The sequence below is a fragment of the Triturus cristatus genome, chromosome 5_2, assembly GCF_964204655.1.
Source record: "Triturus cristatus chromosome 5_2, aTriCri1.1, whole genome shotgun sequence".
Lineage (NCBI taxonomy): Eukaryota > Metazoa > Chordata > Amphibia > Caudata > Salamandridae > Triturus > Triturus cristatus.
Window position 1 is genome coordinate 152,184,454 of NC_140588.1, and position 25,340 is coordinate 152,209,793.

The window sequence follows — 25,340 nt, forward strand, 5'->3', positions numbered from 1 at the left end:
TGGATTTGGAGGCATGGGGTTGTGATGAATGTGGACTCCCACTGTGGCTGCGTGTCTTCCGTTTGCCCCCCGACCCAGTGGGTGTGCCTACTTCACCCTGTGTGTGCGTGACAGGAGATGTGCGCTTGGGCTTCCCTGGTGGTGTGGTGCCTGTGTCTGGTGGGGTGCGTGCATGGGTACGTCTGGATGTGCTTGGGACAGGCATGGGAGTGGGAAGTGTGGATGGTGCAGGGGTAGTGGGGGGGACGTAGCACTGCACGAGACCCACTGCTGCAGTCAGTGTCGAGTCTATGGACCTCAGCAACTGGCGTTGGTCAGACTGCGCAGCTGAGATGCCCTCCAGGTATGCCTCCATCTGGGTGAGCACTCGGGTGTGGCCATGGAGGACATTCAGCATCGCAGTCTGACCAACCTGCAACTGGCGCAGGATGTCCACAGACTCGGCATTCGCAGCAGCAGTGGAGACAGGGGCAGGGGGCGCAGTGCCTGGCAAGAAGGAGACACGTGGTGACCTAGCACGGCGGGAAGGGACCAGAGCAAGTGGGAGGCCGGTGATGGGAACAGAGGGGGCGGGTAGAGATCGAGTGCTGCTTTCAGCTGTGGGAGCAGCCTCCGCCCCCTCTGGGAGCTCAGCCTCGGACCCGTCAGCGTCATAGTCGGTGGTGAGACTGGACAGGTCCTCCGCCTCACTCCCCTCGGCCTCCGTGCCACTCGATGCGCCAGACAAGACAGCACTGCTGCCACTGGTGCTTGCTCCCTCCTCACGGTCCGTGCCAGTGTCTCCCTCGGAGTCCCCCGATGATGCTGTGGGCAAGGTGAAGAGACAGGAAATAATCAGACACCTGTATACATATGTCACATGAGTCAAATCTACATAGGTCACAGTGCATAGCCTGAAAAGCAACATGAGTAACACCTACAATACAAGGTACATAGGTAGGCCCTGCAACACACAGCTGGTTGACCCACCATGCCACTGAGAAACAATGGAGAGTATGACCCAACAGCAAATTACTTGATATCAAATTGGACAGAGGAGCCAGGCCCTGGGGACAATCGTGCACAGCATCTGTAACACACAGCGTTGCCAAAAAAGGGATGTGCAGGAACCATGTCTATCAACTTTTTGCACATGCTGCAAAGCTAACGCATTAAAACATGCCCAACAAGACTGGGTCACTGCACCTTGAGTGTATGTCCAGACAAACATCACACACAGGCCAGACCTAGCAAGGAGACTTCAGATTTTGACATGTAGGCCTTTCCCGCACAAACCACCCCCTACCTGAGACAATGTGATTGAGACAGAGGAAGTACTTACACCTCTTACTTTGGGATGAAAACACTTGGGCTGCACTAAATCCTGATTGTACACAAACCACCCCTGTTGCGCCTGTCCACATACATCATTGACAACCAACCATCATCAGATTGTCGTACCAAGACACACAGGCACTGCCCACTGTGAGTATGCACAAGCAAAATTGTGTCACACTGTACAGTGGACACATGTAGCACAGTTTACGTAAATACAGATGAGGCCAGGGTACAATGCCACAGAGCCCAACCTATGCGGAAGACACAGAGAATGTCCACATTGTTGGATGACACACATGATACCTAGGAAAAGGTGCCCCAGGGCACGGTAGTGGCCACACTCCTCCATGGTCCAGGATGGATATGACTGCAACTGAAGCAACCGTCCCTGCACTATGCATTACTCCCACTCATGCACATCATGTCAGAGGGCACAACATTGGACATGCATGCTGTAAGGCAGTACACTTTAAAGACACACTCCTGTGTCGGGACTCATCATCAGTGCCAACTGACATGGACCCCACAATGACAGAACTGGCCAGGGCACAGGCAAGGTCCCAAAACATGTTACACACCACCCCCACACATGATGCTGCAAGCATTGGGCACTTGGATTAACTGCCAGCCTAGATTACCTTGTGCAAGAGTGACTACACACAGACCAGGGAACACATGGCAAGGAGGGGAAGGGAGGAAGAACAGCACCGGTTTACTTTGAGGAACTGGTTATGCACTGCACATTTAAACCCTGGCAGTGTATCCATGCAACTGCGCACTTCCAAAAGCAGGTGACACACAACAAACACACATGTACCTACCCCCTTCCTGCTGCTGCTTCTCCTGTAAGCGCCTGTGCAAGTCGGGGAAGACCACCGCCAGCACACGCTTATGGATGTGGGTCAGACGCCGGCGCCCACGGTTCTTGTGGCTCTCAGGTGAGTCCCCCAGCAGGACCCGTGCAATCCTCCTCTTCCAGCACCGGATATCCTGCCAGCGTTTCCTCACCTGGGCTAGGCGCCGCTTCCGACCCTCCGTCTTCCTCACGGCACTGACGGCTTGCTTCCATATCTCCCCCTTGGCAAGGACGCCTACCTGTGAGGATGCAAAAGTGAGAATACTTTAATACACCTGAGCAATGACACAGAGACACACATATTATTAATTTGTCTTGTTTGAACAGGCCATGGTATGCAGGCAACTCTTTGCACCTTTGTCATAGGGACATTAGCCTCTGGGGAAGGCAACATGCACTACGTGGCATTGAAAGTACACAGGTGGCATGAGGGGTGCCACACAATCAATGATCCTGGATCACACTGTGCATCACAAGCTACACCAGGATTATGTACAGCACCTCAAAGCAGTCACATGCCCCAGCCCACTGACGCAACCTCAGCAGAGTACACAGACACACACAGGCACAGGACAATCACCTGCCATTGCCAACTGCGGGTACAAACCTCACTCTGCCCATGTGCCACTAGACTGGGGGGTGTCACAGGTGTGGGGCTGGCTCAGCACGGGAGTCACACAGCACTGCTCCCTGCTCACATCACATGGCCAGGGTATATCCATCCCTCATGCAGCTGGTGTGCAACACTCCCCATATGCACTCACCCACATGACAGGGGACTTACACACACACACCAATGTCCAGGGGACGAACACATCATTTGGACACTCACAGTACAGGTACACTGAACAAACACACATCTATGGGTACTGTCACCTGTCACACTGGGGGGACCACAGAATCACATCAGGACTGTAGCAACAACATTCCCAGGAGGAGTAGCCAGGCAGAATGTGGCATGCACCATGCATTGATTGTCACAGTAAGCACTATGCAAGTGAGGAGTGCACACAGGAACTACAGCATGCTCTGCATGGGAGACATGAGGCCTTCCCCCCACTGGGACCCACTCTAAACAACATTGCATGTCTGTCACACAGGGACACAATGAAAGAAGTCACAGTCACAAAAAAGGGGCACAGTCTAAGCTAGTGGAGTCAGCCCTCACCTGCTCACCTGGTCGACCATACAGCATGGTGTACTGTGGGAGGATCACATCCACCAACGCCATATTCTCCTCCATGGTGAATGGCTGGGTCCTCTCCACAGACCTGGACATGGTGCCAGAAATCACGAGCAGCAGCAGTGTTGTGGAATGAAAGGATGTGCAGGCAAGTGCTCTCTCATGGGACCTGGCTGCCTTATATCTGCCTTGCTGGCCTGTTTCATTTACAGGAGTACAGAGAGATTGGTCAGTCACATTAGCATCCTACGTTTCCTTCAATCCCTTTAAACCTACCCCAGTGAGTGGCTTTACATGGTTTGAAAATTGAGCATGATGTCAAGTCAACAACCATTTTGCAACAAAGTATATTGTTTCAAACCGACTTCTGCTACCCACCTGATGCAAAAATTCAAACTGTAAACTCGGTCTCCATGACATCCAGCATGCATTTAGGCCCTTATACTTGTCCCTCATGTGTCCCCTATGTTATTTCAAAATTTACACATAGGTACGGTGCGTTCCACGGCCCTAGGGCACCCCAAATGCAGTGATATGGACCGTACACGCGTGTGTAGGGTCCGTATCACTATGGCGTACGCATACGTCAGCACTCTCATAGTGATAGGGACCCTACACACGCGTGTACGGTCCGTATCACTATGGGAGTGCTGGCGTATGCGTACGCCATAGTGATACGGACTGTACACGCGTGTGTAGGGTCCCTATCACTATGGGAGTGCTGGCGTATGCGTACGCCATAGTAATACGACCCGTACACACGCATGTACGGTCCGTATCACTATGGCGTACGCATACGCCAGCACTCCCATAGTGATACGGACCGTACACGCGTGTGTAGGGTCCCTATCACTATGGGAGTGCTGGCGTATGCGTACGCCATAGTAATAGCAACAACATTCCCAGGAGGAGTAGCCAGGCAGAATGTGGCATGCACCATGCATTGATTGTCACAGTAAGCACTATGCAAGTGAGGAGTGCACACAGGAACTACAGCATGCTCTGCATGGGAGACATGAGGCCTTCCCCCCACTGGGACCCACTCTAAACAACATTGCATGTCTGTCACACAGGGACACAATGAAAGAAGTCACAGTCACAAAAAAGGGGCACAGTCTAAGCTAGTGGAGTCAGCCCTCACCTGCTCACCTGGTCGACCATACAGCATGGTGTACTGTGGGAGGATCACATCCACCAACGCCATATTCTCCTCCATGGTGAATGGCTGGGTCCTCTCCACAGACCTGGACATGGTGCCAGAAATCACGAGCAGCAGCAGTGTTGTGGAATGAAAGGATGTGCAGGCAAGTGCTCTCTCATGGGACCTGGCTGCCTTATATCTGCCTTGCTGGCCTGTTTCATTTACAGGAGTACAGAGAGATTGGTCAGTCACATTAGCATCCTACGTTTCCTTCAATCCCTTTAAACCTACCCCAGTGAGTGGCTTTACATGGTTTGAAAATTGAGCATGATGTCAAGTCAACAACCATTTTGCAACAAAGTATATTGTTTCAAACCGACTTCTGCTACCCACCTGATGCAAAAATTCAAACTGTAAACTCGGTCTCCATGACATCCAGCATGCATTTAGGCCCTTATACTTGTCCCTCATGTGTCCCCTATGTTATTTCAAAATTTACACATAGGTACGGTGCGTTCCACGGCCCTAGGGCACCCCAAATGCAGTGATATGGACCGTACACGCGTGTGTAGGGTCCGTATCACTATGGCGTACGCATACGTCAGCACTCTCATAGTGATAGGGACCCTACACACGCGTGTACGGTCCGTATCACTATGGGAGTGCTGGCGTATGCGTACGCCATAGTGATACGGACTGTACACGTGTGTAGGGTCCCTATCACTATGGGAGTGCTGGCGTATGCGTACGCCATAGTAATACGACCCGTACACACGCATGTACGGTCCGTATCACTATGGCGTACGCATACGCCAGCACTCCCATAGTGATACGGACCGTACACGCGTGTGTAGGGTCCCTATCACTATGGGAGTGCTGGCGTATGCGTACGCCATAGTAATACGACCCGTACACACGCGTGTACGGTCCGTATCACTATGGCGTACGCATACGCCAGCACTCCCATAGTGATACGGACCGTACACGCGTGTGTAGGGTCCCTATCACTATGGGAGTGCTGGCGTATGCATACGCCATAGTAATACAACCCGTACACATGCGTGTACGGTCCGTATCACTATGGTGTACGCATACGCCAGCACTCCCATAGTGATAGGGACCCTACACACGCGTGTACGGTCCATATCACTATGGGAGTGCTGGCGTATGTGTACGCCATAGTGATACGGACCGTACACGCATGTGTAGGGTCCCTATCACTATGGGAGTGCTGGCGTATGCGTACGCCATAGTGATACGGACCGTACACGCGTGTGTACGGGTCGTATTACTATGGCGTACGCATATGCCAGCACTCCCATAGTGATAGGGACCCTACACACGCCCTCAGAGCGTATGTACGGTGCATTTCACACCTGACAGTGGTGACAGGCGGCACACAGACAGGAATAGAGCTGTCATACTTGGCCAAGGCTGGACATCAAGGCATTGTCTGTGCAGTACTATATGTGTCGGGCACAGGTGTGTCAGGCTGTGATGTGGCACATTACTCCTGAGGTGTGAAGCTAATAAAAGTATGATGAGCTGTGTACACATGTCATGTGTGATGGTGCACTATGTGCCACACATCCCCTTCACTCCTTTGACATGTGTGCATGTAGTACAGACTTGTTGAGCCATGCGTCACTGGCATGGCACAGTCACCGACACCCGCAACTGTCCCCTGATGCCAGGTACACGGAATATTACCCCTGAGATGTGAATGCCCGCGTTGCATGCTGTAACTAGGTCATGTGTGTGTCATGTGTTCCATAGGTTTGCTGTAGGTGTTTGGTCAAATGCATCTGCAGTTGCTGCAACCAACATGTGTCTGTGTGTAGATGGGCATGGCACACTGTTACGCACACCAGCCCACATGTGTAACCGACGTAAGGTGTGTATGTATGCATCGACACGGAATCTCAAAACAAGGCCATATCTGCACACTCTCAATGTATGTGTGATCAGTCTGGACATCTACTCCCTCATGGCAAGGTGTGTGGTCTGTCCTTTTTCGATGACATGTGACCTGTGCATCTAGTGTTCCGCAACCTGTCTGGACAATGAACATCCTTCTTCTGCACATATGTGGATGTCTGTAACTCCTGTAATGCGTCTGCCTGTTCACTTACACTGGCCCACAGCTAGTTTCATGGCATGGTATATTGAGGTTGAGAATCGACGTTTGTAGCTGGCTCTTGGTACGAGTGTCACCTGCCTGGCATACGTGTCCAGGGCATATTGCACATACCTGACTCTGTATGTAGCATATGTGCATTGCCTGTTGAACATGTGCTCAGTACATTGACATTGGTGGTGTACTGTACTCACTCTTCGTTGTCCATTCAAATTCACTGCAGGGCTCCGCCTCTCCCTCGACCAATTCCGGACTTGGCTGACCTGAGGGAACATGACTGTATACGCCGCTACCGCTTCCCCCAACAGTTGATTGAGGACTTGACGACACGGCTGGCACCACACCTCCAACCGCTACACAGGTATCCTACTGCACTGACACCCAAGATGAAGGTGATGGCAGCCCTACATTTCTTTGCCACGGGTACCTTTCAACATACCATTGCTCACGTTGGTGGCATGTCCCAAACCATGTTCAGCCGTGTTCTGCATGATTTTTTAGAGGCCATGTTGGATCACCTGGATGAGTTCATTAAATTTCCAACTCCTGAGCAGTTGACAGGTGTCAAGCGTGAGTTCTATGCCCTGGGAGGGATGCCCCATGTCATTGGGTCCATAAATGGAACACATGTGGCTTTGGTACCACCACAGGCACAGGAGGTAGCGTATAGGAACCGCAAGCATTACCACTCCATTAATGCCCTTGTGGTGTGTCTTGCCAACATGGTGATTTCACATGTCTGTGCTCATTTTCCAGGATCAGCACACGATGCCTACATCATCAGGCGTAGCAGGGTGCCTGAAATGATGCTGCAGCTGCGCAACGAACGGGCCTGTATTGTTGGTGGGTATACTCTGTCAGTCCTGTATTTAGCGTCATCTTCCTGTCTTACTGCTTCTCCTGACCCACTTTTGTCCATGATGTTTCCATGTAGGGGACGCTAGCTATCCCAACATGCCATGGCTGATCACGCCTCTCCGCAACCCCAGCACGGCTGCCGAGCACCGCTACAACAACGCCCATGGGCGGGCCAGGCGAGTGATAGAGAGGACGTTTGGCCTCCTGAAGAGCCGATTCCGTTGCCTCCACAAGACCGGTGGCGCACTGCCATATGCACCGGTGAAGGTCTGCAAGATCTTCCTCGTGTGCTGCATGCTGCACAACATGGCAGTGGAGAAAGCTGTGCCACTCATCCTGGATCCAGATGAGCAGGACCATCCACCCGTGGAGGATGAAGGGCTTGGTCACGAGGCAAGTGATGTGGAGGAGGAGGAGGCGGTAGAGGACATCCGGAGTCGGCTCATACGCAACTTCTTTGCTTAGTGGTGAGTTCCAGTTTCTAAGTGTGCACGCATTGGGCCGTGTGTGGCATGTGTTGCAATGTGTGTGTCCATCTGCATGTCTGCCAGGTGAGTCAGAGGTGTTTTTGGATGTCTCACTCGAGTGATGGTGCAATAGACAAATGTTTTTCCAGAGTCATCATTGTCACCTAGCATGTTGACAACCCTTATACGTGTCGAGTACATGCACATGCATGCAGATGTGCTTCTTTTGGCTGACTTCTGGTGTGTCTCTCATCCACAGATACTTGCGCATGCTGTCTGCTGGTGGCATTGTTGTGCTCCTGCTATTCCTCATGAACACAGCAACATGTGCAGAATCTGTGTTACATGCACGGACAAGTTTGAAAATCTCCTTAGGGTAAGGGATGCAGCACGGCTTTTTGGGTGTGGTATTTGTTTTGATTGTGTGTGCACTGCTCCTGTTCATGTTTGGATACTTTGCATACATGTAGAATCACCATGGGGCACATGACATGGAGCTGAATTCACCTGATTTGATGGTCAGACTTGGTGACAGTCATCTGTAATGGGATTGTGGATTGTGATGAAGCCATCAATGTGTGTAACACTGCCCTCGGAAACATACGGGTTGCACCGGGTTCACATGGTGTGTGAATTCCCCATTAGAGGCTCAATGGTGTATAGCAGCCTCTCCGTGAGCAGCAGGGGGTGTTTAGCTGTAACCCGTCACTTGTGTGCCAGTTCTATGGATTTCCAGCGTCTGTGGTGCAAAGGGCGTGCCAGTGTCGGTCCCACATGTTCATCCACATGACCTGGGTATGTGTTGACAGAGTTGCATTAGCATTCCGACACACATGACTAATAAAGGTGTCCCTCTGCCTCCAAGGTGCCTCATCTGTGTCAATGGTGGTCTGTTGCCACTGTGCATGCGGCATGTCTGGCATAGTTATCAGAGATAGTGTATATGAGTCTATGTGTAGAGTAGCAAGATGCAAGCTGTTTGTCGGGGATTAGAATCTGTATTGTGCATGATGTCCATGGCTGTGTAGGTATTGTGGCATGTCAGTCTCCACGACGGCCACTGTGCTGCATGTGCATCCATTGTGTGTATGTGTGCCATGTTGAACCAGACATTCCTTCCTTGACATACACCTTTTGCAAAGTTCCTTCCTGAGATCCTTGTCTTTGTGTGCAACTTGTGGCATTGTTTTCTTGACATGGCGCATGCTGCTGCAGGCCCTGCATTATGCACAAGATCCCCAGTTCCATCCACCACAAGGCAAGAGAGACCATCCCCCAGGTCAACTACGACATCTGTGTCTAATCCTACACTGCACTTTACGGACATGTGCGTTGCAACTCCCATGATACTTGTCCACATCCAGGCCACATCAACGTCCAACAGAGATGGGGGGAATGGATCACTGCCAGCTGCAGGATGACCTTCTCAATCCACACACACACTCAGGATGCAGCCCACAACCACAACACAACCTTGTGGCACGGTGATCAAAGACCCCATTGTGCCATCTCCATGCATCCAACCTTGGCCGGCCCACCATTCTCCACATCCACCTGACTCAAGCATGCAGGCCATGGTTCTGCCACCTGTCTACACATACCTGGGAGTAGCACCCCAGGACACTCCACATGATCCCTGACCTCTGCGCATGACTGTTGCTCTTCTAAATAGGTCTGTGGGCACAGTTGTGCGGGCACCCCCTCAGTTGGTTGGGCCTATCACGGGTGAGTATGGTGCTCCATGTCTGTATTGGATGATACATTGTGACCCATGTGTGTCCTGTGCCAGACTCAGACCCCAGGGTATGTATTGTTGTAGTTACTTCAGAATTCAGGCATGGTTTGACTTTACAACACACACATGTAGTGGAATAATGCAAAATGACGGCATCATCTCGTGATTGTGAAGATTTTTATTGGTGGTGGGGTACGTGTTAGGGGGATGACAAGAGGTGCTTGGTGGGAGTGTAGAATCCAAAGTTCACTGGGGGAGTTGGTATCCTTGCCATTGGAAGTCATCAGAGTCTTTGCCACAGTCTTTGTCGACATTGGTCAGACAGTGACCATCAAGTCCATGTGGCAGAGAATGTCATTTGCTGATGTGCTGCTGTTGGGCCAGAGGGCCAGGTGCCAGGCCAGGTGACCTGGGAGATGGTGATGTTCCACTGACTCTCACGGTCTTTTGCATGGATGACCCACCTTCCTGCGGGGACCCTCAGAAGCAGGCCGTGACGATGCTTGGGATGCTCCGTCGGATGAATCCTCCTCCTCCTGATCCTTCCCTGTGGGTGGTGATGTTCTTCGCCTGGTGGCACAGGGAGGGTTGCCCATGTTGTCGGCAATCCGACGGAGTACACGGGTCATTTCCGTTTGCACCGCCACGAGCTCAGCCTGTCTTGCCTCCATCCGTCCTTGGTGTCACTGTTGACTGGCATATTGCTCGGCCTGCATGTTCTTGATCCCATTGAGGGTCTCCACTACCTGGCTGAGGCCCCTGGTGTCACGCCGGTATGTGTCGAGGATGTTGCTGACGTGTGACATTACCGGTTCCTGAGACAACTGGTCAGGTTCGCGCCTCCGCCGTCCTCCACTCCCACCACCCCTGCCCACTTGCACCTGGCCTGTCGTTGTGGGCACATCGTGTCTCCGGGACCCCTGAGGGATGGCATTTGCGGTGTCGCCTGCCTCCTCCTGGGTGCCCGGAGAACCTTGTCCCTCCTGGACAGACTGGCTGTGTTGTTGTGTGCGGGCAGGGCTCCTGGGTGTCTCCTGGGATGTGGCAGGAATGGGGGTGGTGGTTGGCACAGTTGTACCTGACGCAGGTGCTGCAGGTGGTTGGACACCAGAGGGGCCAGGTTGGTCTGGGTCATCCACGGAGTGGTGAGAGTCGTCGCTGCCGGTGGGGTCCTCTTCACGCAGAGCCTGGTCCTGTGAGTCTTCCCCCCCAGTGTTGGGGGGAGATCGACGACGTTGACCTGTGTGTGAGATAGACAATGTTAATTGTGTTACATGCAACATCCATGTTTCATTCATTTTTGAGTTGGCACAGTTACTCTGGGTGGTTGGATATGGCTTGCATTCCTCTCTCAGTGCACTTGTGCATGGGTATGTCCCTTGGCCACAGCTTTCGACACTTTGCCTATGTGTGACACAATCTTAGTTGATGCATGTTTTTGGAACGCAGTCAGCAGTGTAGTGAGCGGGCGTAGCAAGCCATGCAGAGCCGCCTTACGTGTTGCACTGTACGTGGGCAAATGGTGTATTTTCCATGCTATTTGAGAATGCAGGTAGGTAACTTAAGCATTTGTGACAGGGTTCTAACAAACACAGTGGGTGGGTATACTGGGTGTAAGGTTAGGTTTGTGCCTGCAGCACGGATGTACTCGTGCACAGATTGACACATGGCCCAGTGTTTATCAAAGGAAAAAGGGGGGGGTTCACGCACTGCCAAACCTTGTCTACATGCACACAGTCCACCTGCTGACGAGCGGACATGGCCACACCACCCAAGGGTGATTTGGTCTCCCTCTGTCTCCCTTTCTCCCTCCCTCTGTCACCCTCCTCCCTCTGTCCGTCTCCCTCTGTCCGTCTCCCTCTGTCACCCTCCTCCCTCTGTCCGTCTCCCTCGGTCAACCTCCTCCCTCTGTCCGTCTCCCTCTGTCTCCCTTTCTCCCTCCCTCTGTCACCCTCCTCCCTCTGTCCGTCTCCCTCTGTCTCCCTTTCTCCCTCCCTCTGTCACGCTCCTCCCTCTGTCCGTCTCCCTCTGTCTCCCTTTCTCCCTCCCTCTGTCAGCCTCCTCCCTCCCTCTGTGTGTTACCCTCTGTGAACCTCAGCCCAGCTTCCTGGGCACACACAGTTAGCAGGTCTTTCAAAGGCCTTTGGATTGTTCATGTGGGTTTGTTTCTAATCTCCGGGCACCCATTGGGTGGAGTGTCTGAGTCTGCGCTGCTGCTGTGGCGGTGTGTGCTGACACTCTTCCAGAGTGATGCATCTTCATTAGCTGCTGTTATGTGCAAATTGTGCCTTCATACCCATGTCATCCTGCAACGCGGCCACCATTTGCAGGCAACACAGTACTGTGTGGGGACACACTGTTTGTATGGCTGTGCACTAGGCCATATGGGCTGAGGGCATTGTTGTGTGCTTCTGAGTTGCTCAATGTTAGTTTTGGGGCCCACCCTCCCGGCATCGGTGACATCCTGTCTTGTGTTGGTGTTTTGTGTGGCCTGTGACTTGGCATGGCCTTGCTTGGTGCATGGGGCATGGAGGCGCTAGTGGCATGTATGTGTTTTTGGAGTGTGGTTGTGTCCGGTGCTGGCTTGGGGCGGGTTGCGTGCATGATTGGGATTTTGGTTGTGTATGGCGTTCCCCCATGTGAGGTGAGTTGTTTGTGTACTCACCAGGGTCTGGGACTCCTTGTACTCTGTCTACTCCCACCGGCGGCAGCGTGGCCATCACCTTCTCCTCCCAGGGATGGTACTGTACCGTTCTGCGGGCCGGCCCTCCTCCAGTGATGTTCCCCTGGTTGTGATCGTCCGTCATTTTGCGGCGGACCGTCCTCCGCAGATCATACCACCTGGCTTGGCACTCATGCCTGGTCCTTCTGGTGGCCCCAACAGCATTCACAGCATTGACAATCCTCTGCCCCATGGCTGATTTTTCGGATATGCTGGTCCGTCTGACCAATGTTCCAAAGAGCTGTGGCTCGACTCTGACGATTTCGTCGACAAGGACCTCCAGCTCCTCCTTTGTGAACTTTGGATTCTTGTTAGTGGGCATGGTGTGGGGTGTGGGTGTGGATGGTTGTGGGGGTGTTGGTGTGGATGGTTGTGGGTGTGTGAGTGTGGTTGTGAAGGTGTGTGTGGGTGAATGTGATGAGGGGGTGTTTGTGATGGTGGTTGTGTGAAGGAGTGCAAGTGTAAGGTGTATTGATGGCTATAGTATGGTGCAGTGCGTTGTCTCTGTGGTCTGGCAGTAGTGGATCTGTTGCAAAGGATCATGGTTTGTGTGTGTTGGGCCTTTTTATTGGTCCATTTGTGGGTGTGGCTGTGTTTGAACTTTGGGTGGGTGTGTCATAAGGAGTGGTTGTGTTTTGGGCCTCTGTTTAGCTGTTTGGCAGTTGCAGGTCAGTGTATGGGGTGTATTTGGGCTTGTTGGACATGTTTTGTGGTGTTGTGTGAATCGAATTGACTCTCCTTGTGTTGTTTTGGTTTGTCCTGGTTCAGTACGTGTGTTTTTGGCGTCTGTACAGTGCGTACATTGGCCATTTTGTTGTACAGTGCTGTCCTTTGCTATGGCTTAGTGCGACTCGTACATGCGCGATGTTGGGTGAGGGTGCTGGTGTAGGGGCCTGGGGTAGGGTGCGTACAGACACGGGCAGGGTGTTGGTACGCTCCGTACATACACGGGTGGGGTACGCTCCATGCATACACGGGTGGGGGTACGCTCCGTACATACACGGGTGGGGGTTCGGCGCGTACATGCACTGCTTGGGTGTTGGTAGGTGCCATACATACACGGGTGGGGTGTTGGTACGCTCCATACATACACGGGTGGGGGTACGCACCATGCATACAGGGGTGGGGGTACGCTCCGTACATACACGGGTGGGGGTTTGTCACGTACATGCACTGGTGGGGTGTTGGTACGTGCCGTACATACATGGGTAGGGTGTTGGTACGCTCCATTCATACACGGGTGGGGGTACGCACCATGCATACACGGGTGGGGGTATGCTCCGTACATACACGGGTGGGGGTTCGGCGTGTACATGCACTGCTGGGGTGTTGGTACGTGCCGTACATACACGGGTGGGGTGTTGGTACGCTCCTTACATACACGGGTGGGGGTACGCTCCATGCATGCACCGGTGGGGGTACACTCCGTACATACACGGGTGGGGGTTTGGCGCGTACATGCACTGCTGGGGTGTTGGTACGTGCCGTACATACACGGGTGGGGTGTTGGTATGCTCCGTACATACACGGGTGGGGGTACGCTCCATGCATGCACCGGTGGGGGTACGCTCCGTACATACATGGGTGGGGGTTCGGCACGTACATGCACTGCTGGGGTGTTGGTACGCGCCGTACATACACGGGTGGGGTGTTGGTACGCTCCGTACATACACGGATGGGGGTACGCTCCATGCATGCACCGGTGGGGGTACGCTCCGTACATACACGGGTGGGGGTTCGGCGCGTACATCCCAGCGGGGGGGGGGTTTCGGTGCGTATGCGGGCACGTGTCTCCATGTTTTCTATAGGAGTTCAGTCCGTACGGTGTTTTTTCCATACGGTTGTAAAATCGGAAGGACGGGACGGATCGTACTTGCGCGGTCGGACTTCATATTTCCGATTCGTACGGTAAATCATCCGGGGATGTGTCGGACACATTTTCCGACCCGAGGACGTGTGGGGAATTTTCCCAATGCGATTCGTATGGACTTTTTCCCATACGAATCGGACTTGGCAGTTTGTACGCTACTTGTACGATTCGTACGGAAAAAAATCCGGATACGATTCGTACGGGGAAAATTTTTCCAGGATCGGAATCGGCCCCTAAATCTGCAGAATCCACTTAGAATTGAATATACATATTTTCCACACACACAGTCAGAAGCCACATTCTGGAAAGGGCTATAGCCACGGGTGGGTGCCCAGCAGGACCCAGCACCCCAGTATGTGTGCCTGTACCCCCTAAATCTGAGGAGGCAAGAATGATGCTACCTACACAGGCTGCTCCCCTCACACACAGGGAGTCTGGCCATACACTCCTCTGCTCTTGTGAGCTTCTAATTGTTTTTAAAAAAGCTTCGTTTTTATTTTCCACAACCTTAACTGTGTTCTTACTAGAATTTTAATTTTGGTAATTTGTTCTCTGCTCTTACTTGTGGGGGCTTGGGGGCATCTCAGAGCGGTTCTTTGGGCCTCTGTTGTCACGTCGGGCTGACCACTGGCTTTGCCGACTGCGGCCGCCATCTTGGGTAGGCTTTCAGACGGGTAGCGGTCTAGTGCGAGGGCGTCTCCTGCACCTCGCGCTTCATAAATGGCGACCATTCGTCGCCCGCGCAGCGGGCGGGCGCAGCGGGCGCGCCGATGGCGCGCCGGAGGCGCGCCAGAGGCAAGCCCGTCTGTGCCCGTCCGGGCCAGGACGGACCTAGGGCCAGAGACCCTGCCCGTGTCTGAAGCCACTCCCATCATATACACGAAAGAGGAATTAGTCCTTTTAAAGCCATCAAACTCGCGTTACTGTCATCATGGATTAGGAGCTGATGCCCTTTTCATGCCATGTGTCTATTGTCCATTTAAGGACCAGGCTGGGGGAAACAAAGCTCCTACTAAAGACCCCCTTAGGTTAGGGCTTCTGAATTGTAGGTCCCTGCCTAAACACGCACTACAAATCCTACATTTGATTGAAGACACTAACTTAGACATCCTGTTTCTTACTGAAACATGGACGTCAGCTGACTCTGATTCTGATTTAGTCAGTGTCCTTCCATCTGGCTATCTCATTCAGTCCCTCCATAGACCATTGGGAAAGGGAGGTGGCTTAGCTATAATTCACAGGGAGAAGCTGTCTTGCAGAATGGATAAAGGGCCCATCCAAGATGCAGAAAGCTGTTATTTTCGGATCCAGTCATCGCCGAATCATTCCCTTTCGGGCATTTTGGTTTATCGCCCCCCGGGGACAATAAAACAGTTTTCCTCCTCCATTCTGGACCACGTTCCCGTCTTAGCCGCATCCTCTCCCAATTTCATTCTATTGGGGGATCTGAATCTTCATTTTGACCTACAGGAGGATAAAATAGCATCTGACCTGAGATCGGAACTTATGACAGCTAACCTCAGGCTCCACAATCGAGAACCTACACATGTGAAGGGACACTTGTTAGACTGTGTGTTCTCCAATATCTCACATCTTCAGACGAGCCCTCCTCTCCCTATGCCCTGGTCGGATCACTTCCTGGTGCCGTTTGAATTGAACTTTATGAGGGACCCTCCTCCTCCCCCCGGTCCTAGGGCACCCCGTACTTTTAAGAGAATTTGGTCACGACTATCAACTGAGAATCTCTCCCTTATTCTTGAACAATCAGTCCCTCCATCTGGATGCGATCCCCTGGTAGCCGATGTTGCTTTCCATGACTGGCTCCGCCAAGCATTAGATATTGAACTACCTCTCAAAGCCATCTCCAATAAAAGGAGCCGCCCCAAGTCCTCCTGGTACACCCCTGAACTGGGATGTATGAGAAAGAAATGTAAAAAGCTGGAGCGAGAATGGCGGAAGAACTGGGCGACCACCAAAAAAGATAACTATCGTGAAGCCATGAGAGCATACAAGGTGGCTTGCAATCTGACCAAAGCCGCCCATTTTGAGGAAAGAATCAGAATGGCAGGTAACTCTTCTAGAGAAACTTATCAGATCCTTAAAGAGCTTCTCACTGTCCCTACTCCCCCGGTAACCCATGAGGTAAATTCTGATAAATGCAATCAACTGGCCCAGTTTTTTGATGTCAAAATACAGAACATCTTAGCCAGCCTTCCTCTGAGTACAGGTAGGGTAGACAAAGCAGTTCCAGAGGCTGAAAAGGTGTTTGATAGCTTCCCCTCCATCTCAAAGGAGGCTTTTTGTGAGGAGCTTTCAGCCCTGAAGAGCGGCTCCCCTTCGGACCCCATGCCCATTCGGATCCTCAAGCAATTTACGAACATCATTGCAGGCCCAGCTATCGACCTGCTGAATGCCTCATTCACCCACGGCATTGTCCCACCTAGCTGGAAGCAAGCCATTGTCAAGGCCCTTCTGAAAAAGCCAGGCCTTGATCCGGCCGATTTGGCGAATTACCGTCCCATCTCGCTTCTGCCCGGGCTGAATAAGATCGCCGAGACGTTTGCCAACCGCCACCTTTCGCATTTCCTGGAATCTAATGATCTACTGGGTCGTACTCAGACGGGCTTTCGGCCTGGCCAGGGAACCGATTCGGCCTTGATTTCAATGGTGGAGGAAGGCAGATGCATCTTGGATTCGGGAGGATCCGCTGCGGTGGTCCTCCTGGATCTAAGCGCTGCATTTGATACGGTTGATCATAATATCCTGATCAACCGTTTGGGGAAGATTGGAGTGAGAGGGTCAGCCCTCAAATGGCTCGCGTCGTACTTGAGTGGCCGGACTTATCAGGTCTGCGAAGGCAATTTTCGATCTCTGCCTACCCCCCTTCAGTGTGGAGTACCGCAGGGCTCCTCACTGAGCCCTACGCTTTTTAACATCTACATGGCCCCACTGGAGGAGGTGGTTTCACCCTTCGGGGTGAAAATCGCAACCTACGCAGACGACACTCAATTGATCGTCTCGCTGTCCCTCTCGGAAAGCCAGGGGGAAAAGTTCGCATCATGTCTTGTTAACATCATGTCATGGATGTCGGAGTCCCGGCTCAAACTAAATGGGACGAAAACGGAGCTGATGCTTCTTGGCAATCTATGTTCAACACTCCCCAAATCCATGTGGCCGGACAGTCTAGGTGCCCCCCCAGTTCCCAAAGAAGCAATAAAAAGTTTGGGGGTTTGGCTTGAACCTGAACTGTCAATGACCACTCAAGCTAAACGAGTGGCAGGGACCTGCTATGGACTGCTCAGGTCAGTACGGAAGATCCTCCCGCTACTCCCGGAAAACTCCCGGAAACTTCTGGTTCAAGGATTAGTCATGTCAAGGCTGGATTATAGCAATGCCTTATTCCTTGGCTCACCAGAATCCACCCTGAATGTGCTCCAAAGAGCTCAGAATGCGGCTGCAAGAATGCTCACTGGTACTGCCAAAAGATCATCAGCTAAGCCTGCTCTCAAGGCCTTGCATTGGCTTCCAATCCGAGCTCGCATAAAATTTAAATCCCTTTGCATCGTGTTCAAAGCTTTGCAAGGATCAGGCCCTCCAATCCTTAGAGACCTGGTGCGCCCTTACAAACCTACGCGACCCCTTCGCTCGGATGATGGTAATTTTGTGGTGATACCCAGAGCCAAAAAGGTGAAGTCCGGCGGTCGCCGGTTCTCTATTAATGCAGGCCAACTATGGAATGCTCTGCCGACGGCCCTGCGGAAAGAACCCAATCTAGTGCGTTTCCGCAAGGCACTGAAAACTTATCTCTTCCCCCGTTAGGCTTTGCTTCAGTTGTGTTTGGGTGGTGGTCCTGTGTTTTGTTTCAGCGCTGGGACGCTCAAGGGCAGCCATGCGCTTTACAAATCTCTTTTCATTTCATTTCATTTCATTTCATTTCATTTCATTTCAAATAATCCTTTATGGGGTTTAAATAGGTATGTGCTTGCTTTTAAAATTTCATTTCTCCAGAAAGGCCGTCCTGCGCGCTGTGTGCTCTAAATTTTGCAGTGACTGCCAAACCTTACCTACAGCGCTGCCGCCATGCCTTCTCTCAGGCAATAAGGGTAGGGGAGCATCGCAGTAGCTCTGTTCAGCTGGGCTTGGTGATAGTTACAATCGGATCACAGTTCCCACCTCCCCCAAAATTGCAGGGATAGGGCAGAAGCAGTGTATCTGTGGGGCGCTGTGCTGGAGCTAGTTGGTTTTCCTTATCTTCTTTTTCTTGACCATGTCAGCAGTAATTAATGGAAGTCGGGGTAAAGTTGGGGCCGCAGCCTCTTCTAGTAGCGCCGAATGGCCAGCCTAGAAGAAAGACGTAATAATGCACACAGGAAGGTATGAGAATGTGAGCCCGTTACATGTGAGGCAAAATGCTAATCCAAGATTAATTCTAAGCTAGCATTGTTTTATAGTGGAACAAATTGTCCGTGTGGTGAATGAGGCACTGGTATTAACGTGAAAGGAATGTTTTGGGGGGGGGGGGGGTGCCATCAGTGGCAGGAAGAAATTATGAAAAGTAACAAAAAGACAACATTGTGGAAGCCCTTTGTATCTGTCTAAAGAAGTCACTGTGTTGCACAAAATGAAAGTGAGAAACGCATCTTATAAATAGATGTCTTTAATAAATGCTATGGAAACTGTCACATTAACAATACAAACACCAGTTGCAATGAGGAAATTTAGGTGCTTGTGTGTCTGCTGCTGTAATCTGTAAGTAATATACAGGTCATCATATACAATATCACCAATAGTGTTTGATGGGTTAATGCACACACTGTATGGATTTGAGTATCTGGAATATCAAGATCCCTTTTTAATTTTATGTAATTCATACAGTGTAAAGCCAACTCGAAGGAGAGGTGAAGCACTAAAGACAAGATGTTTAGTGTCAAGAAATTTTTATTTGAATTTAGAATGGAACAAGACAATATACACCAACCACTACAGTGTGCCCATATATAGATCTCATATAGCCTGGCACAGCAGTTCTGTTTTGAACAAACCCTGCACTAAAGCAGGTGAGTAATTACACAATGCTCCACACGGCGACCCTATTACCAAAAATTCCCACTAAGAAATGCTGGTGCAGAAGCAAAAAGCAAGGAAAGGGGGAAGCGAGAACAGAAAATCCAGGGGATAAGGGAAAAGACAGAAAAGAATAAAGGGCTGGGTCATGCAGGGAGTGTAAAAGGACAGAGAAACCACATCAATACTTTACCAATTTGCTAGTGCTGTATATTGACTTTCCTGTTTTCAGTTTCTATTTTTGGTAAATTCTGGTGGGGTTTTTTCAGTGTTTTCAATACCTTAAAAAAACAGTGGTTATCAGTGGTTACACATTTTTGTGCCATTAAAAACAACATAAACAGTGTTTTTCCGGTGTTTATGGAACATTTTGCTTTTATTATTGCTTGCTTTCTGCACTGATAGGGCATGCTATATAGACAGTGTACGTATAGAATATATGAGATCCAAATAAATGTTTGCAAATTAATTATTATAATACATCATACAATACTTCTTCAGTGAGTCTTTGGTCATGTGCGCTCACTCTTTCCTTCCCATGCAAACTTTTTTCGGTGAAAAGGCCCTCTCAACATTTGCACTTGAAACGGGCAATGCCAAAACAGCCAGTGCACAATTTGCTATCTCTGGCCACTGACATAGCTTTCCATGCCAATACTGGTGCACTTGAAGATTGGGATTCTCAGGGCAGGTTCTGCAATATTTGCGCTGATCTGGGCGCTTATGCCCTCAGAGTTATTGAAGCGGTCAAAAATGAAGCAGCACTTTTGAAACTATGGAGGAAATTCCCCTTTACGGAAGGGATCTAGAACTTGTACAGAGTACCACAGTGAGAGTTCATTAACTTCAAATGCCATGGTTGATGAAGGGACATTTCTCTGCATCATTGCAAGCCATTTCTCATACATTGTAAAATAAAAGTTCCTGAATTGCTATTCAACATTGCTTTGCTTACCAAGTGGCAAGCGCTCTAACATGGAATATGTTGCAGTGCCAAAGTCGCTAAAGATGTCGTCCAGCCTACTCTCAAGGAGATGATTCACATCAACACCAATTATGCTGATCACTTGGCAGACAAGGGTGTTTTCAAACTCTAGTTTTTTTATTATGTCCACTACAGCAGTCATGCTTTCCTGTAAAAATCTAAGAATGAAGTAGAGTGTACTTTAGTTCAAATCACTATCAATATGTGACCAAAGATCCTCACATTTCTTGCATTTGGCATCATTACTCAGCAAAAACTCTGCAAACGGTCACCACATAGATAATGTTGCAGTCACAGCCTCTAGGACTGAGAACCACTCGCTATGTGCCACAGTTGGGATGACTCTTTCTTTGATGCCACACTAAGCACGAAATGAGAAATATTTGTGTTTCAGTTCCTGTGCATAACAAAACAGTGCACCAGAATGGACTAAAAAGTCAATAACACTCTTCATTAACTCTGAAGATTGTAAACATACCATGTAACAAGTGGCAAGGATCTCTTGCAGGGAAGAACTTCAGCTCAGGTTTCGATTTTGACAGGTCATCGCACAACTTTTTCATATATGTAGCTAAATCACTGCAAATACAAACAATATCACTCCAATCTTTGTTGAACTTGGAGAGAACCTTTTTGCAGAGCATTCCAAGTGACGCTGTGTTCCATGCTTTCCAAATGTCTGGTGTCATGATTTATACTAAATGCTTGGTGACAGCACTCTTTTCACATATACCTGTCACTACACTTTGCATTAAATGTTTAAAGCCTGAGGTGATGGCAAGTCACCTACTATCAATACTGACTCACTAGAAACTGGGGGCTGATGTATCAAGGGATCCTACCCATTCTCTGTGGGTAAATGTGATCGCACATTTTGGGAAAGATTCTTATGAAACCAGCCATTTTACCTATCAGTGAAAGAATCAAACGCTGCCAAAATATCAAGTATGATTTTGATATTTCCTAATTCTCTACAGTTTATAAAATAATTCAACAAGACCTAAAACATCCATTCTAAACCCTGCATCTTTAGACCAAAGACCACAAAACTGAAAAAAACTAAAGGAAGTAGAAACAATATTTTAGTGACATCCATAAACAAAAAAACTAAAGCAGAATAACGTTAGCCCAGTCTATCTTGCTGCTACCTTATATAACAAAGTGACATTGTATTGGCCCTTCAGGAGAAAAAAAATGACTTTTTCACTCTCTTTTTTCTATCTTCGAATAGTATTTAGATTGTGGTTGTGCAGGTGTTTTTTCAGTGATTATGTGTTTTCACTGGTGAGGGCTATTTCTCTTTCAATGGGGTTTCATCAGTTATTATAGTTTTAAACCTAAAACTGGACAGCCTAGCTATATAACAACATCATTCCCCCAAATAGCCCCATATGCCTACAAGGGGAATCAAATAGTATCGGCTAACTCAAAAGTAGAACCTCTACTATAAAATGGCAGTTTGAGTTCACCACTCAGCACTTTTCTTGATGCTTTCTGTTCTCGTTCACGACCTTCGGTCTTCCCGGTAACCTTAAGAAGAATGGGACCACAAAGCAAGGAGTTTTAGTGCCACAGTCTAGAGAGTATTTGTATTGGCCTTTAGCGCCAAGCTGATATACTGGAATAAGAGGATACTTCTACCTTCCACCCGCAAAGTATTAATCAGAAGCACCACCTTTTTAATATTAAGAGAGGGAACATCCAGTTCACAGTGGAACACAATGACAGTACTGCCACCATTTTCTTACGGGAAGCGCCCTCACTGAGAGGGGACTCTGTACACTTTTCTTAATTAGAGTAACCAGTGTAGAAAAGGTACTCAAAAAACAATGATTTAATCTTTTCTATTACTGACGCACTAGCATGATATCCCAAAACTCTAATGTTGGATTGGTGTTAGTCATTCTTCAGTGTCTCAATCAATTCTTCTACCACCAACATTACCACAGACACCCACTTCAAACTTAGCCTACACCCCATGTCTTCCTCTAGCCTGTCCTTCTGCCCCTCTTTGCTGTGTTTTCGTTCTCATATCCTTCACTGTGGTACCAGTAGTGACTCCCTTTCTTAACAAGTGGAGGGTGGGGGGAAGGGGGATGTGTTGGAGTAGGGAAAATAAAATAAATACATTAAAAAACACTTACCTGCTGTTGCTCTACCAGTCGCCTTCTCAGGATTCTTCTCCTCAGGTTCCTGCACACTGCAAAGGCTCCTAGACGCCAATCAAGACGCTGCTCTCATGACAGCAGTGCCGTGATTGGCCTGAGTGGGCTTGTTCAATGCTCGCACAGGACCTTGGAGCCTGTGTCTCAGCTTCACCCAGCTGTATAACACAGCTTGGGTGGAGAGAAATTAAAGTGCGCATGACATTTTGGACGGCGTTAAACTGCTGGACAAACCCTCATGCGCACTTTACAGTGTGCACTACTCCCACTGAACTCCTCATGGCCCCATCCCACCCAGACTTGGTTGCCTGCAGCAGAAAGAAAAAGAAAATTATAATAAAATGGTTTTATTATCATTTACTTTTTCCTGTTTCTGTCTACTGCCTAGCACTCAAGCAGGGGAGGCGACGCTCCTCCGCCATAGCGCAGAAACTGCCTCTGTGGGGTACCCATACCATTCTCTTGATTCTCAATACATTTGAGTTGTACCTAGGCAGCACCAGATGAAAGTTTTTTCAACGTTGTCCAGCTTTTTCAAGATAGTGTCTGACAGTTGTCTTACTGCTATCATCATCTCACATCTCTTTCTTCCTGTAAAGGAAAGGTTGGGTAAGGGGTCTTTTCTCCATGGGATGTTGTCAGTATGATGTCACTGTAGATGGTGTATACTGCTGTCAAAAGGACATTGGTAACCTCCTTGCTTTCTCCCACCTTCACCCCCTTAAGCTGTAGGGATCTGAACTGATCCCAGTTAAAGCGGTATCCACCAGACATTTCTGGAATTGACCCCTCCTCAATTGGCTGGCACAGCATGTACACCTGAGGCTGCACCAGCCCTTCTCTCTCACAGATGCTGCTGGTGCCTCCCACAATGTCCACTTCTCACAGGTTCAATCAACCCATCCTCAACAACTTCAAGACAGTGCACTTCCAAAGCTGCAGATTTAGTAAGCTAAAGTCAATCACTCCATGTGACAACAGTTATCGCTGTAAGAGTTCTTGTAGCTAAACAATGGGACTGATGTAAGGAGGTTAAAAAGCAGCAACTTAGCACATTGCCAGGCTCAACTCCCCCCATAGAACATTTTTATGTCAGTAGGAGCATCCAACCCCCCACCCCCGACCCCACAATGGCAGATATATTTTGATACTGCATTGTAATTGATTTTGTATAGTACTTTAAACCATTGATTTGACACCAAAGCACACTGGCAGACTGACAGTACATTGCGCTGTTGGGAAGTGCCTGATTGGAATCTTGTTGAATTGCAATGTCGCTCATGTGGGTAGTGCTGTAGTCTTGTGTGTGATTGACCAACTTAGTGATCTTAATCTGACCTAATTGCAGAGAGGAGAGGAGACAGCTGTGGGATGGTACACGTGTGCTTTGCACTCATTCGTATCTCTAGCTGCTTGAAAATGTTTTTATTGAGTTTGGCTTTGGTCGGAAGTGTTTTGTTGTTGTGCATGATGAGTCGACGAAAACCTGCCCCGTGTTCCTGTTCTCATGCATGAAGCAGAACAAAGTAGTGTCAAACATAGATGCACATGTGGACCATCCTACCATCCTAGGTAGAGCAATTGCTACAGTTCTTGGTTGGGTTTCAGCAGCAGAGGAGAAACCCATAGGAGTGCCCTGGAATACAGTACAGCCATAGTACAGCCATAGTACGTGCCTTTTCTAGTCTACCCAAAAGCAACAAAGGGAAACCTTAATGGCATGCAATGGATACAGGGAATCAAAGGAAATGTCCAGAAACTACCACTCAGGAGTGACAAAGGAGTAAACATAGTAATGCAGCAGTTTACAGGCAGTCATGGTAAGTACTTTTTCAGGCCTATCCATAAGCAATATGGGGCAACCCTGTCATGCACAAGTACATGCAGCACAGCAATGTATCTGAAGAGTCCACCTAGGATAACAGTGTCGGTAATATACAGTGCAGTGTAAATAATATGATTACTAGGCTAGATAAGGTGGAGGAGAAAGGGGAATGTAGGGTAACAGGGAGAACAATTAGTCAGGGGTCTGATCTTAGTCTCTATCATAACATAAGAGGTCCAAACAGGGAAGTTGCCTGAGGAAGGTGCCATTACCTTCCAGCCATTCATCTGTATGACTAGGCTGGACACAATGATAACTGAGGTAATATTGGTGATTGGAGATGATCACTTGGTCCTTGAAAAATCAATCAGGTGGGAGATTGGGAGATAGAAGTGCTTGTGTGGGGGCGAGGTTGAGAGAACACTATCCGAGTTGGATCCTGCACAGAATCAGGTCTGACACCATTATTCAGTTGACCGGGTACAATGTCAACATTTCTATACTTTCACTGAAATATCCCAGTGACTTTGTGGGATACTGACAATGTAAATGGCACCACTATTCTATAAGAAGGCAATGGGGGATCAGGTTGTGGTCCTAGTCACCTCTCCTCCCTACCTGTAAACTAATTATCTAAGTAATAAAAACAAGTAAAATATCTTCTCTTAGGAAGAAAGGTTGAGAACTATGGTTTTAAATGTGGGCATTTTTATCTGCATCAGCTCTTACAGAGCCATCAGTTCTAAATGCATGTTAAATACTGTATTCATATTTCCTGCGCGATGTGGGTGAGTAATGGTTTGTCTGAAGGAACATTTAAAAGGTGTAAGGTGATAGGTTGCTGTCCCTCAACTCATGCTGATCTTGGGGGGAAACCCAACTGACATTGCCCAACGTGATGCAGATCCCCTTACTCGTCTATCAAACTGAAATGCATATATTAAGGAGTGGCTGCCCATTTCCCCATGAAGATATGCAACTGTGAGTATTACTTATTCATTTTTTTTTTTATCGT